General features: G+C 38.4%; 1 pseudogene; it reads right to left on the reverse strand.

The window, feature by feature from the left end:
• Window positions 1-13,386: 13,386 nt before the first annotated feature.
• LOC134272782 (uncharacterized) lies at window positions 13,387-15,037 on the reverse strand (annotated as a pseudogene).
• Between the last annotated feature and the right edge of the window lie 460 nt (window positions 15,038-15,497).

Here is a 15,497-nt window from a genome sequence, read left to right on the forward strand (position 1 = left end):
TTTACATTTCGTTCTTAGGTATCTAAGAAAAAATTAAATCTATATATCTATATTTCTACTTATTGCTATCTCTAAGTCCATGATAGAACCTCTTCCCCTTTATAATGCACGTAATTTCTATAGGAAAACAGGGTCATTATTCACACAATAATAATTCTTAATAATTACAATATGTGATGTAATCAATATCCAACTGAAAGTCTGGTGCAAATCATGCAATTTCCTGGTTCAATCATTTCTACAAAAATTAAAAGATATCATGCTTAACATTGACACGTCCAAGTGCAGCTGGTAAATTAATCAGAGATGAAAGTGTGTTTAATAATGCTCCTTTTTGATACTGGTTCCGAAGATAGAATACCTTCCGTTTTAACACATTTTCAGAAACAAGAGATGTTTGTAAAACACTTATGCCCCCCTCCCCCCAAATTTGAATTTTTTTGTAAGTCCAAGGGGGCATAAATCTGTCAAAAATGGCACGATTGTATCCAAAACAGAACTTGACCTAGATATTCATCTGATTAATCTGTATATTAAATTTCATCTCAGTATGTGCAATGGTTGCAAAGAAAATGAACGGAAACTGCAAATAATTGAAATTTTTCCAAACTCCAAGGGGCATAACTCTGTCAAAAATGGTGCGATCTTACCCAAAACAGAACTTGACTTAGATATTCATGTGATATATCTGTATACCAAATTTGATTTCAGTATGTGCAACGGTTGCAAAGAAAATGAGCGGAAACTGCAAATAATTGAAATTTTTTCAAACTGCAAAGGGGCATAACTCTGTTAAAAATGGTGCAATCGTACCCAAAGCAGAACTTGGCCTAGATATATATGTGATATATCTGTATACCAAATTTGATTTCAGTATGTGCAACGGTTGCAAAGAAAATGAGCGGAAACTGAAAATAATTGAATTTTTTTCAAACTGCAAGGGGCATAACTCTGTCAAAAATGGTGCAATCGTACCCAAAACAGAACTTGGCCTAGATATATATGTGATATATCTGTATACCAAATTTGATTTCAGTATGTGCAACAGTTGCAAAGAAAATGAGCGGAAACTGCAAATAATTGAAATTTTTCCAAGTCCAAGGGGCATAACTCTGTCAAAAATGGTGCAATCGTACCCAAAACAGAACTTGGCCTAGATATTCATGTGATATATCTGTATACCAAATTTGAATTCAGTATGTGCAACGGTTGCAAAGAAAATGAGCGGAAACTGCAAATAATTGAAATTTTTCCAAGTCCAAGGGGCATAACTCTGTCAAAAATGGTGCGATCGTACCCAAAACAGAACTTGGCCTAGATATTCATGTGATATATCTGTATACCAAATTTCATTTCAGTATGGGCAACGGTTATGAAGAAAATGAACGGAAACTGAATGGACCGACAGACCGACAGACCGACGGACCGACAGACCGACAGACAGCAGCAAAGCAATATGCCCTCCCTTCTTCGAAGGGGGGCATAAAAAGTAACATTAGCTCGGTTTGCTTCACAAAAACAATCTATGTCATCCCTATGTACTGTTTATACATGTACTAAACATTCAAGGTGTTATTACCTATTCCTGTGTAGCACCTATGTATTTTCTTTCTTCTTTAACAATGTGGGGACTAAATGTCAGATATGGTACAATGGTGTTCTTGTATATAAAAATTCAACTTCGTCAAATGTACAACATCGGGTAGTATTTAAAACACTGTGCGATATTACATTGACATCACTTTTTCACATTACGAGTCTATTCTGTCATTTCCTACACTTCAAGAGTAACTCATTTATCATTTTGATGGACCACTGATGATGCAGAGGTGGATCAAACGTTTCCTGTCAACGTGGGACCATTTAAACATACCAAAGGGTTAGTGTGTATAGGGCAGTTGTATTGACATGTCTACTTCATGCCTCCAATACTTGGACACAAGAACACTATACCGCTTCCATACAGTTCGTCTACGGAATTTATTGGACATCACAGGGCGAAACAAATTCTAAGATCCAGAGGTTGTCCTTTACACGCCTTTACTGCCTTTTAAACTTGCGTCTAAATGCATGAAGTGGTCGACTGGGGTTTCCCCTAACCCTGCAGAGTGACAGATATTCATCATGGAGCACTCCTTCAGAAATTTCTGTTGGCATGCTATTCTTCAATTCATACCGAATCTCTAGCTCTGGTCCTGTCCATCTGATCCTTATACTGGCGGGATGATGTGCAATGGCTTGAAAGGTGACATTCTCCTCGCCAGTATCTGCTACCTCGAACATTCTGCCGTGCAAAACAGATTCGTCAAACAAGTCATCTGATGGCTCTTCCATTCTTTCGCGTCTTTGGTCCCTAGCAGTATGTGGTGCTTTGGCCATTTCCAGTTTCACAGTGATAGTGTGGTGCAGGCGAAATATTTTCTTAGTACCGATCAAGCATTGATATGTGGAGGCCAAAGCATCAAGGTCCTTGAGACGGTGCTGAGGAACAGGCAGAGATAATTCTAGTTTCAGCAGTTCCGGATACGGCAGGTACCACCCTTGCTTCATCAAGGCCACACATGAACAGAAAAGCAGTGTACTGTCTCTGCTAACTGCTGACAGCTCCAAATTTCTCAGCTTCTGAAGAATGGGCTTCATCCACGGGAATGAGAAATTAGGTCTCTTCTGCATGTCCTTCAACTTACTCTGATGGATAAAACCTCCGGAAACTAGTTTCTGATTGATGACCTGGGTGCAGCTTTGGCAGTAGGCGTCATCCACTTCAGGAGTTGCAGGGCTAAGCTGGATTCTCCAGAGATGAAATCCATTCCAGTTCAAACAAGGGTTCCTGTTGTAAACATAAGATCGGACTGCTGGGAAGAATTTAAAGGCACTGTACTTTAAAGCTTCCTCCAACGGCTTCTTTGCTGATTTCCCGGCCTTGTCTAGCATTTCCAGCGCCCGTCTGGTTCCTAGTCTGGCCCTGACTCCCTGTGTTCTGGTAATCAGGCCTGTTATGTTGGAGAGATTAATGAACCCTGTACACAATCCCCATGATGGTACGGCCTGACATCTTAGATCAGTTATGGAGGAGGGCAGAAGGTTGGCATGGTGAAATAAATCACTCATGAGTATCTTCAGGAATGTCAGACCCAAATCAGTGGGATTACTGATTATCAGATCTGAAAAACCGTACAGGTTGGCCATCTCTTCTGCAACCCTTACCGATTTTGTCCAGGTTGATAAGGGCGGTGGAGGGTCAGCTAATCGGGCCGGAATTACGCTTTCAAGTGCCAAGAACCCTAGCGTGTCTGTCTTCGAGTTGGATGTAGGAAGGATTTCAGGCCCAAGTCTGATTGACCCTTGGTGGTCCCGAGTAGAGAGTGGTCGCCCCCAGAGAAACTTCTCCATTGCCAATTCACACTGGTATGCTCCCCAGGTCAAGGAATAACTTCCTGTAGACTTCCCATCTTTATAACACTCTTGCAGCTTCCGGGTGAGAAAGGTACCTATCTCCCGAAGTGGACTGCAAAGGACATCACTATCCATATGAAACGGAACAATAAGTTCTCTGTCATTAAGCAAATCCCCTAACCTGGACAAACTCAACAGGTTTCTGGCATCTTTGTTGGACAAGAACTTCTTAGGCGCGACCACGTACTCAATTCGGCAACTTAGGCTTCTTAAGTTGTAAAGATTGTCCTTGCAGGTGCCCATATAACTGACTGCTTTTTCTCTTTTTGTCGCATGGAAAAGTCCACCATTAATCACTGCTGAGACGGGATGGAGATTGGTCTTCGGTTTCAGGTGTGGTGTGTCTCCATACATCTGTAGGAACTGTATGGAGAAATCCTCTGCTTCAAGATTAAGAAGGGCAGGGTGTACATCAACCATGCGTCCGTCTAAGTTGGACTGAAACTTGGTGGCCTTTCTGAAGGATAGGCAGGTTGATAAGGTACCCCTTGCACCGATCAGTTGCTGTACGCCTTGCCGCGACCGAAGAAAACCAATCCCTTGTACTCCATTCAGTGTACAGGCCACATGGATAGTCTGATCTAGAACGAGGCTGGAGTCAAAATCAAGCTGGACTCTTTTACTGTCTCTTTCGCCAAAACAGAAAAGATAAAGGTAGGGTTTGAAACCCGCAGGACTCTTCTGCTCTCTAATGGCCTCATCGAGAGATATCAGGATGTCTTTCTGATCACCTGGCAATACATGCATTTTGGCTAAATCCGAAAGAGCATTTCTGGAAAGTGTCTGCAGGCATCTACCTTCCGTCACCATGTGGAAAACACCCCTTTGAAGTACTCAGCTGATAACAAAAACACATCCCGGGAGGTTAAATGGTTCGACACTGCATCAGGCTGTGGAAGCAGACAACAATAACACTCCCATCCAAACTCATAAAAGAGTTGTATTTCTGCAGAGTACACAGGGAATCCTTATACGGATGGAGATTAATGTGCTTCTTCAGGGTGGGAAAGACGGGCTTCATTGACCAGAGGCTGATTGGCAACAGATTAAGGAACCGAACTGGAAATTGGACTGCTGCCAATGAGGCAATACCCAGCACAATCCCATCCACATCTGGGACTACGTTCAGACTTGGACATATTAGTGTGCCTGGTGATGATGGTCTCGTCCCGATGAAGAAACATCTCATAGCTACCATGTCGGTGAAATACCCTGCAGAAATTGTAGGTATTCTTTCTGGCTGTAATGAATATTGGTTGCCTGTCTTCATCCAAAAATAATTATTATGATGTGAAAATTTCTTCTTTTTTCAAAAATTAAGGATTGACAGAGTATTTTATTACATACTTAGTTAAAAAAGAAAGGACAAGATAGGGTATTTAAGACCAGTATTTGGTCCCTTTTTCTGGGATGCCTTTCAGAATGATCCAACAATTTATCCATAGAAACCTGTTGTCACCCATACCGCAAAATGGGTATTGGTTGTAAGACTGTCACGCCCTGTATCAGAGGTGCTGCCATCCCTGTCGTGCCAGTTACACCTACTCTTTTTCCATTATTTTTCATTGTCAGGGCTATTGTTTTCATAACATAGCTTTTGCCAGTGCCAGATGGCCCAAGAATTAGAAGGTTGTGGCCCTCTGTCGCTATCTCCATTTTCCCCGTACTTTTTAATTCGAGAGTTACTTTGAGTACGAGTTATCTACAGAAAGCGACCAATCAGAGCGCAGCTTTTAAATTACTCCGGAAGAACATATGGAAAGAACTGTCGCCAGATCCAAATGTCGAAAAAGAGGTTAGTTATATGACTAACGGTAGGCGTTGATTAGAATTTGACTGAAGAATATCAAAATTGAATCTATACTCCACTCACTCCTACTTGGTTGGCAACGAATGTCGCCCAGAAACAAGATAGAAAGTCCGGTCAAAATTCGAGGTAGCGAATTTCCTATTTTTAGATTCTTCCCTTGTGTATTTTTATAGTAGGGGTAACTTTATTAAAAGAAAATAAATACTTCGTAACAAGCCCCTGTGATTTTATAACAATGTATACATATATGTCGATCACTTGCCAGATAGTAGCACGGTCAAAATAAGAGTTATTGCCCTTTTAATTGTGCTTATAGATAAAACATCAAGAGTTGTCTTTCTTAATCAATAATATGTACAAAGTGTAAATGCTGGAGTTTATAGATGAAACAATAAGATCAAATTGTATTGTACTCTTCCAGAATAATATAACTATATGGACAATATTCAAAATATATATACATCATACCTATATGTGATATAAAGCCCGTACACTTCAAATATACAATGATGAGTGAACTCATTCACTGATCTGTATATAAATAATACACAACTTTACTATATTCCTATCACAAATATAAAATACACTGATATATGAAATCATTGCTTTTCATTATTTACACACTCATAAAATAATCACAAAGACTGAAACTTCATACTTTATATCAGAAAATTTATATTTAGGAATTAAATAGATAAACTATTATTTTAGGGATGGCAATTCTTAACCTGTTAATCGATTAATCGGTCGGAACGATGCTAATCGGTTAGAAAATCCGTAATCGGTTAGTCGGAAAAATAGAAAAAAAAATATGTTAATTTGAACGCAGTTTTCATCAAATTCATTTTTCAGAAAAGAATCCTATGCATAAAATTTATTTAATAAAGATGTTTTGGAGGTAATTACTTAATTATGGCTCTCCAGAATGAAATCGCGAGGCAAATGGCCAGTTTTTTAAAGTGTTAATTACTGTTTTTAAACTCCTATCGTTACCTGTATATTTTAATGATATTAAAAACATCACCGTTAACCCTTTTAATTAGCATGTCTATATTTTGCCGTCATCTTTTAAATTATACAATTAGAAAGAACATTGTAAATAAAGTTAGAGTTCAGACATAGTTTTGATTATGGTGACAATGCAGAATTAATTAACTTCTTTAACTTCTTGGAAAATTATCCATGCCTGATTCAGCAAGGCACGATTCTTAATTTTCGTAATATTTTCTTGTCTATTGAAATAAAAATAAAGTTTAATTTCCCCGATCAACATGATCAACAGAATAAAACTCCTAACGTCTTTTATAGCCTACTTGTGTATTTGAAAACAAGAGGCCCACGGGCCTTATAGGTCACCTGAGCATTATGCAACAACTTTCCAGTTATTGAATTTGATTCATGTTTTAATCCAGATGCTATATGGCATTCACAATTTTGAAAGAGGGACCATTGATCGTCATAACAATACACTTAGCAGTTGCTTAGCTTGGTTACTGAATACCCATATGCAGGGTAGGGGAACAATATTGCATTCCAACTAATCAGTAATATTCAGCAATACTCAGTAGTGCCCCTAACACTGTGACATAAACCCCTGACCCTAGGTCCACACATTGCACAAATTTTAAAAAGGCACCCCTAAAATTGCCTATCAAAAAATAAATAAATGTTTTATAAATATAAAGAAGCAGATTTCAAACAATTAATTCATTTTCAGTATATAAGTAGAGCCCCCCCCCCCCCCCCCCTTGGGCCTTGAATTCACAATTCTGCAAGATTAGGGCCCTTGCTCATTATAACTATTTAGGTATTTCATCTGCTTCATACCCAGAGACAGAGAAGAAAATTTTCAAAGATTTAATGTATTTTCACTATATAATCAATAGAGCACCGCCCTAACACCAGAGCCCCTGACCCTGGGGCCATAAAATTCATAATTTTAGAAGAGGCATTCTTGCTCCTCATAACTATGTACTTAGTTAGTTTATTTAATTCCTAGGAGCAGAGAAGATTTTCAAAGAATTCATGTATTTTCACTATATAATCAATAGAGCCCCCCCCCCCCCCCCAACACAAGAACCCTTGACCCTGGGGCCATAAAATTCACAATTTTGGTTGAGGCACTCTTGCTCATCATAACTATGCACTTAGTTAGTTTATTTGATACCTAGGAGCAGAGAAGAAGATTTTCAAAGAATTTTCACTATATAATCAATAGAGCCCACCCCCAACACCAGAACCCTTGACCCTGGGGCTATAAAATTCACAATTTGGGTAAAAGCACTCTTGCTCATCATAACTATGCACTTAGTTAGTTTATTTAATACAAAGGGGCAGAGAAGATTTTCAAAGAAATCATGTATTTTCACTATATATAATCAATAGAGCCCCACCCTAACACCAGAACCCCTGACCCTGGGGCCATTAAATTCACAATTTTGGTAGAGGCACTCTTGATCATCATAACTATGTACTTAGTTGGTTTATTTAATACCCAGGAGCAGAGAAGATGATTTTCAAAGAAATAATGCATTTTCACTATATACTTATTTAGCCCCGCCCTAGCACTAAAACCCCTGACCCCAGGGCCATGAATTTCACAGTTTTGGTAAAGGACTCAATGCTGATTACAATCATGCAAACAGTTTGACTGCTTGATGTCCAGGAGTAAAGAGGAAGATTTTTTAAGATTGCATTAATTTTAGTGGTTTTGGCCCCACCCCTCAGGCCCCAGGGGGGCAGGGATCATGAAATTCACAATTTTTGTTCCTCTTCACCCATAGATGCTTTGTGCCAAATTTGGTTGAAATTGGTTCAGTGGTTGCAGAGAAGAAGCTGAAAATGTTCAAATGTTAACACACGACGAACGACGCCGGACGAAAAAGGATAGCAATAGGTCACCTGAGTTTACTCAGGTGACCTAAAAATGTCAAAATGTATATCTTGATACGACTAACCGGTTAATCGGTCGGAACGTCTTGCGGTAAACCGATTAGCAATTCTGCAATCGATTTTTTATGAAGAGACTTTCTTTTACATTTGACAGCTGACTTTTACATTTTAGTGATTGGAGTTTGTCTATGTTTAAATTGTAAAAGTAAGTCGTCAATTGTAAAAGTAAGTCTCTTCATAAAACTCCTATATAGAGATAATGGAATTAGTAAAAAACAACTTACATTCTGTCCAGTCCTGGTCATGGTCATAAATCAGTCAGAGACAAAGAAATATATCAAAAAGCAGTATGTCTGTTGGTCAGACCAAGTACTCAAACAAAAGTAATTAAATAAGCTAAAGCCAAAAGAGAGGGAAACCAAACCGACCAATTAAATTCAAGTTGGCCCTGACACTACACAAATTATAAATAGAAAAGGGACATGGGGTTTAAATGACCACCGTGATGTCATACATCTATAAATAAGTAAATGAACACAGATTGATATAATTCCATGTGGATTTATTCATGAAATGAAATGATGAAAAGAAATAAATATGATAATTCAACTGAATTAATTTAATCCTTAAATATAATAATAAACATAAGAAATAAATCACCCTATCACATACAAAGAACGTTAAATTTAAGCCCTGGCTCCAAGATCATGAAACAATATAAGACTGAAGTCCAATTTTGGATAGCTGATAAAATATATATTAATTATGAAATTTGCTTCTTCATTTATACCAACACCTCTGTGAAACAGTATTAAAAAATTATTTTAATTCTGGTCTGCTTGCATGAATTTTACATTTTATTATAAAATAAAAATCTTGATCGACTTCAGCTTTTGACCGGGCTTGGTAGCCTATTGGTAGAGCGTTCGCTTCGTGATCGGGAGGCCCGGGTTCGATTCTTGTTCGCGGCGCCGCGTCATACCTAGTGACTGTTGTAACTTTTGAAAACTTTGGCTTTCTATAGTGATCAAGTTGACACTTTGAACAACTTTATAGAAAAGTTTAACACTTTAACGATAGTGTTTTTGATAGAAAACTGCTGATATCTTCACACAATTCTGCGAGGTGTAATGGGTTTCATCATTTGTACCAAAAAAACAGACGTTGGAAATTCTCTGTGTATCTTTCAGTAAAAGAGTTCTCGCAGCATGCCTACCATCCAGCTGCAGTCTATAGCAAATTGGAGATACCTATCGGGAAAACCTGAAGTCAGTGCTTTGTATTTTAGAATATACGGATTTAATTTAATAAAATCCAAATAATTTTGGAGCTCTTCGTCGTAGTTGTCTTTGATTTGCAGGTTGAACAACATTTTGTTGACACAACTGAGTTATTTTATGAACAAGATTTCTATATATATTTACAACAATTTCTTTTGATTTTGTCAGCATGTCTTTTTTAAAAATAATCCATTGTTGCCAAAAGAAAACCTAAAATGAAGTAAAGTTCATTGTAAGTAATAAAATTAAACTGATGATTCAACTGCTTGCGACAACATTTGAACTCTTTCTGTAAAGGCTGGACGAAATTGCTGACTAAATCTTCTTCTCATTAGTCTATTAATATGTGGTGTCATAATGACCATGCACACATGAAAAAATGGAATGACAAATCCAATGACTGAAAGCAATATGAGATATAATGTAGAAATATGTATCCATCTCTGAAACATCTTCATACAAGTTACTTTGAGTTTCAGATGGATAAAGTTATCTAATGAAAAGTTTGAAAATGTATGATTGGATGGTCTGATAATGTTAGAGGGAATTTGAGATATTTTCCTTTTATGATTAAAACAAAATAAAATAACTGATATTATTAAAATGATCACGCTAGAAAGGATGCTTATGATACTGATCAATGGAATAAATATAGAAGAATTCTTACAGATGATGATTTTAGATTATGATAGGTGCATGGTTCAATGATGATAATCTCGAGGGTGATAGATGGAGACTTGAGTCCTGTCTAGACATGGAGAACTTGAGTCCTGTCTAGACATGGAGAACTTGAGTCCTGTCTAGACATGGAGAACTCGAGTCCTGTCTAGACATGGAGAACTTGAGTCCTGTCTAGACATGGAGAACTTGAGTCCTGCCTAGACATAGGGAACTTGAGTCCTGTCTAGGCAGGAATCAGCTGACCAAGTGGAGGACGTGGTGGTGTCCTCAAATTGGAAACCATTTATCATTTATAAAAATATGAAAAAATTAGTATTGATTACATGTATTATTGTTACATAGTCTGAGGGTTAAATTCTCAAGATTCTTAAACAATTTAATCTAAAATACTTGATTCTTCTCACACTAAATTAGACCTCTTAACATCAGACCGGTAATTCGGATGAGACCGTTTAAACCGAGTTCCCGTGTAGCTGTAAGTTCTGGCACGATAAAGATCCCTCCCTCCTCAATGGCCCTGAGTGCTGAGTATCAGACAAAATTTGCTGTCTCCATATTTAGTAAACAATCTAGAACTGTCCAAACGGAACAAAATACCCCCGTTGGGTTTTTCAGAAGCAAGTTCTTCCATTATAAAGATATGTATCAAACATGAATAATGAAATTTTTCTTCCAGTGACCTTGAACTACCCCAAATGACCTTGGGTTAAGGTCAGGACACACCCTTGGGTTATGGGCAATCTCTGTGTGAAATGAAAACCTACCAAGTTTATCCATTAGAAAGATATGGACCGGACACGAATTTTGAAATTTTTCTTCCAGTGACCTTCCCCAAATGACCTTGGGTCAAGGTCATGATACATCCTTGGGTCATGGGCAATCTTTGAGTGAAATAAAAACTTACCAAGTTTATCCATAAGAAAGATATGGACCGGACACGAATTATGAAATTGTTCTTTCAGTGACCTTGAACTTCCCCAAATGATCTTGGGTCAAGGTCATGACACACCCTTGGGTCATGGGCAATCCTTGTGTGAAATGAAAACCTACCAAGTTTATCCATAAGAAAGATATGGACCGGACAGGAATTTTGAAATTTTTCTTCCAGTGACCTTGAACTTTCCCAAATGACCTTCTTGACACATTCTTGAGTCATAGGCAATCTTTGTGTGAAATGTGAACCTTCCAAATTTAACAATAAAAGATATGTCTCAATCATGATCTATGACATTTTTCTTCCGGTGACCTTGAACCTCCTCAAATGACCTTGGGTCAAGGTCATGACACACCCTTGGGTCATGGGCAATCTTTGTGTGAAATGAGAACCTACCAAGTTTATCCATAAGAAAGATATGGACCGGACACGAATTATGAAATTTTCCTTCAAGTGACCTTGAACTTCCCCAAATGACCTTGGGTCAAGGTGATGACACACCCTTAGGTCATGAGCAATCTTAGTGTGGAGTAGTAGATTCTAATGTCCCTCTGTAAGAAAGATATGGACCGGACACGATTGCACAGACAGACGGACGGACGGACGGACAGACAGACGAACAAAGTGATTCCTATATACCCCCCCCCCAAACTTCGTTTGCGGGGGTATAAAAATTCAAGGGACGATAAACAACACACCAACAAACAAACTTCACCAATTTGCCTGCCCCAGGAGAAAGTTGAGGAAGCAACAGTCATCTCTGCACCATCTAACAATGCTTTAGAAGTACCAGTCCCGTACGTGGAAGATAAGCACCGAGGTAGACTAAGGATAAGAAAGGAAAATCGAGAAGTAGGAGCAACAGTGGTTCGCGTAGGGATATAGAGAGAGTACGAAAGATTAAGAGAAAGACCACATCAAGGTCACAGACCCGTCTCCTTGATGACGTTGTTGGACACCTGTTTAATGTGGGACGTGGATACCGGTCCTTCGGATGAGACCGTATAAACCGAGGTCCCGTGTCGCAGTAGGTGCTGGCACGAAAAAGATCCCTCCCTGCTCAATGGCCCTGAGTGCCGAGTATAGGACAAAATTTGCAACTCTCCACCGGCAAATGGTGGCGTCTCCATATGATTGAAAAATTCTCGAGAGGGACGTTAAACAATATACAATCAATCAATCTTGTTTGAAGAGGGTAACGGAATCAGCCGAGGTGTGCCGAAAGATCTCGGCCAGCCAAAGTTTACAGAGATGACCGAGCGACAACCGTGGTGCCAGTAAAAGCTAATGTAGAAAAACAAAATCAAGAAATTCAAAAGAATAATACGGCCTGTTAGGTGTAGATCAGTTTACTGTTTAAGGTTGTTACTTAAGACGGTAAGCTTTTTTAAAAAGCTCTACTTGTCTTACATCAAAAGTTAATTCAATGACACGGGGACCTGGTTTACAGACGAATGCGAATGCTGTTAGTAATGCCGAGAGTCAACTTGGCCAAGAAAGAACGTCCGCGACCACTACTACTAGTTCTCGACCCCGGAGAACAACTATACGTTTGACACAGGTTTTGCCCGCATTTCAGCATCAACGGCCGGCGCAGCGGAACAAATGACGGAACTCCGAAGAACCCCCTTTGGATTTTCGGCTAAGTCGGGTCCCTTCCTTTGGTGGAAATGATTTCACCGCAACTTCGTCAACAAATCACAGCAGGTAAGGACGCCAATTTAGCGTCACTGTTAATTCCTTACTACTCACCTCCGATGAAAAAGAGGAAAATAAGAAGCCTGATAAAAGACTTACGTTCTCTTACTATTGGAGAATTTATCCAGGCTTTTGGGATATATAAAAACATTATGGGCCAAGCATACCCCCAGAGAAGACAAGAGCTAAATTTATACGAATTTTTTCTCCCTTTGTAGATCTTATGTTAGAATGTATGTTTTCCTGTGCATATTTTGGGTTTCTTGAATGTGAACAAATTACCTTCAGAAGGCTAATTCTGAACATTTTTTTTAAATTACAGATGTCAGTTTTGGAAATGCTGTTGAGAACTTCAACAAGAGGCCCATGGGCCACATTGCTAACCTGAGAAGCTTTGACCATTCTGTTCTTTACCAGATTTCCCCCTTGTAATACATTTAATTATCCAACTGGAATTTCCTAGGTACACATCAATGGAATCTTTTAAGGATTGTAATACATGTATAAACAAGCAAAAGCATTATCCCTGTTTAAATGACTCAAAGACAATTTTATTTTTAACAGCTTAGGAAATTAATGATGTTTACAAGCTGAAAAATAATTTACATTGGAGCACAATTCAATTTGATTGTATGTTCATGATTACTAGTTCATTGTAAGTAAACTAACATTTTTTATTAAATCGACAGATATGTCGCTCCACAAGTTCTGACTTTGGGACATGTTGGTACGAGGATGCAATTGGGGCAGGACAGTTCACCATGGCAGCCTCACGACTCTTTCTGGACTCACTGTATGAACCAAATTCTAGCCTCACTTTGATCACCTCTTGCATTAAAACCATTGCATAATCTGTAAAAAAAAAAACAACAGAGAAATAAATTATAACAGATCTAAAAGGAATAAAGTTAACTTAAAAGACAAACTAATATATACTAAATGTATTAAGTTATATGACAGTTTTATAAATTTTACTTACTGTATGTTTGTTTAACTTTGACTTCCTTTGGGATGCCAGCTCCATTTCTGCCTTTGGGATATGACACAGAATAAATCAGTTGTCCATTTTTGTTCACAGCTTGATCCCGGCTGGAGTTCTCGTTAAAGTGAAGGGTTGCAATGTATATTCTGAAAAAGAGAAGAACAGTGTCATTCGTGATTTATGATTAAAATCTTTAAAAACATTTTTAGCATTTGAGTTTTGAATAAAAGGAGAAAATACTTACCTGGCCTTCATTGCACCATAACAGAAATGCAGAGCTTTAGATGCAAAATGACACACAACATTGTGGTATGCTTCCAGGGCTGAAGTTTGCTCTGCATGGGAGAGTTTCTTGATGTCTTGTACCAAAAGTCTGCCATTAACAACCTTTTCCATCTCCTGGAAAGCTAGGCTACCTGAAATAAGGATACAATTTAGTAGTTTAGATCAATAGTGCTTCATACTAATGTACTAACTTATAATGTATATCTGCAAACTAGGGACTCAGAAATGTTTTCGTTATTTTTCAAACCCATGCTTACAAAGTTACCTTTCTTAATCCAATCTCTGTCCTCCAAGTCACCATGTAAGCACTTGGGGATTCGCTTTCATGACCCTCGTGAACATTAGTGATATGGTTGAGGATAGACAGCCATTTCTCAGAAACTAATTCACCATCTCCTTCGCTAGATGCCGCACACCAGTATAGGTGGTTTGAAACTGACCGTGACCAATCACCCACTTGCTTGTACTTTTTTTTCTTCCCAATAGCCTCCAACTTTTTAAACACCCCTAAAAAACCACAAATCAATTATTTAATGATAACTATATAGAGTTATTCAGTTTAATAACTTCAATGAGGAATACCCAATGAATTTTAGATTGTATGAAACAAAAGTGTATCATGTAAACTGAGTTTACCTTTGGCCATATGCCACACATCAAACCAATGGTTGATATCACTTCTTTCTTTTTTCATGTAAGCTTTAATCTGGGGATGTCTGTCAGTAACGAGGTCACTAATAACTACACCCTCCTTTTCCACTTTCTTAAGGCACCTTGTCAAACCCTCCATTTCCATCCAATAGGAGCTTTTGACTTCATTGCTCTATACAAGTTAAGCATATATTGTTTTGAGAACTCGAACCATATTAACACATTTTAAACATAACATATTCAGTGCTGAATGTTGAACTAATATATGCATGCAAGTGCAGTAAAGTAAAATATAGCAAACAGAGGTTCTGCATTCTTTTTACCTGAACTAGTTGAACATCAAGTATCTGTCTCAGCTCCAGGTCCATCAAACTATATGATCCATATTTAGCCGTCCTGGTGAACAGCATCTAGCATCTCCTCCGACAACTACAGCTACGTTCTGTTGTCTTATTACATCAAATATTGCATTTTGATGTGCTCTCCAAACCCTTTCAACAGCTGGTACAAGATAATGCTGTTGGATGTTGTGATAGGTTCTCTCTGAGAAACAGGATATATTGGCATGTTGAAACATGGTCAAACTTTGATTTATGCTGCTGCCACTAATCAAAATTGCTGCTGCCAAAATCAAGTTTCCAGTAGGAATGGATCCAGTCAAGGGTTGTGATCCCCATGTGAAAGTCTCCCCACAGGCACATACCCTGGACAAAAACAACAGAGTTCCAACTATGGTTTTCTTAATGTCACACTTACGTCCGCACATTGTACAAATCTGGAGAAGCTGGTCTAAACATTCTTCAAACACAATAAATTTTCTGCTATAGT

Source organism: Saccostrea cucullata, unplaced genomic scaffold (assembly GCF_032062105.1).
Source record: "Saccostrea cucullata isolate Sc308-1 unplaced genomic scaffold, CSIRO_AGI_Scuc_v1 ctg2612, whole genome shotgun sequence".
Lineage (NCBI taxonomy): Eukaryota > Metazoa > Mollusca > Bivalvia > Ostreida > Ostreidae > Saccostrea > Saccostrea cuccullata.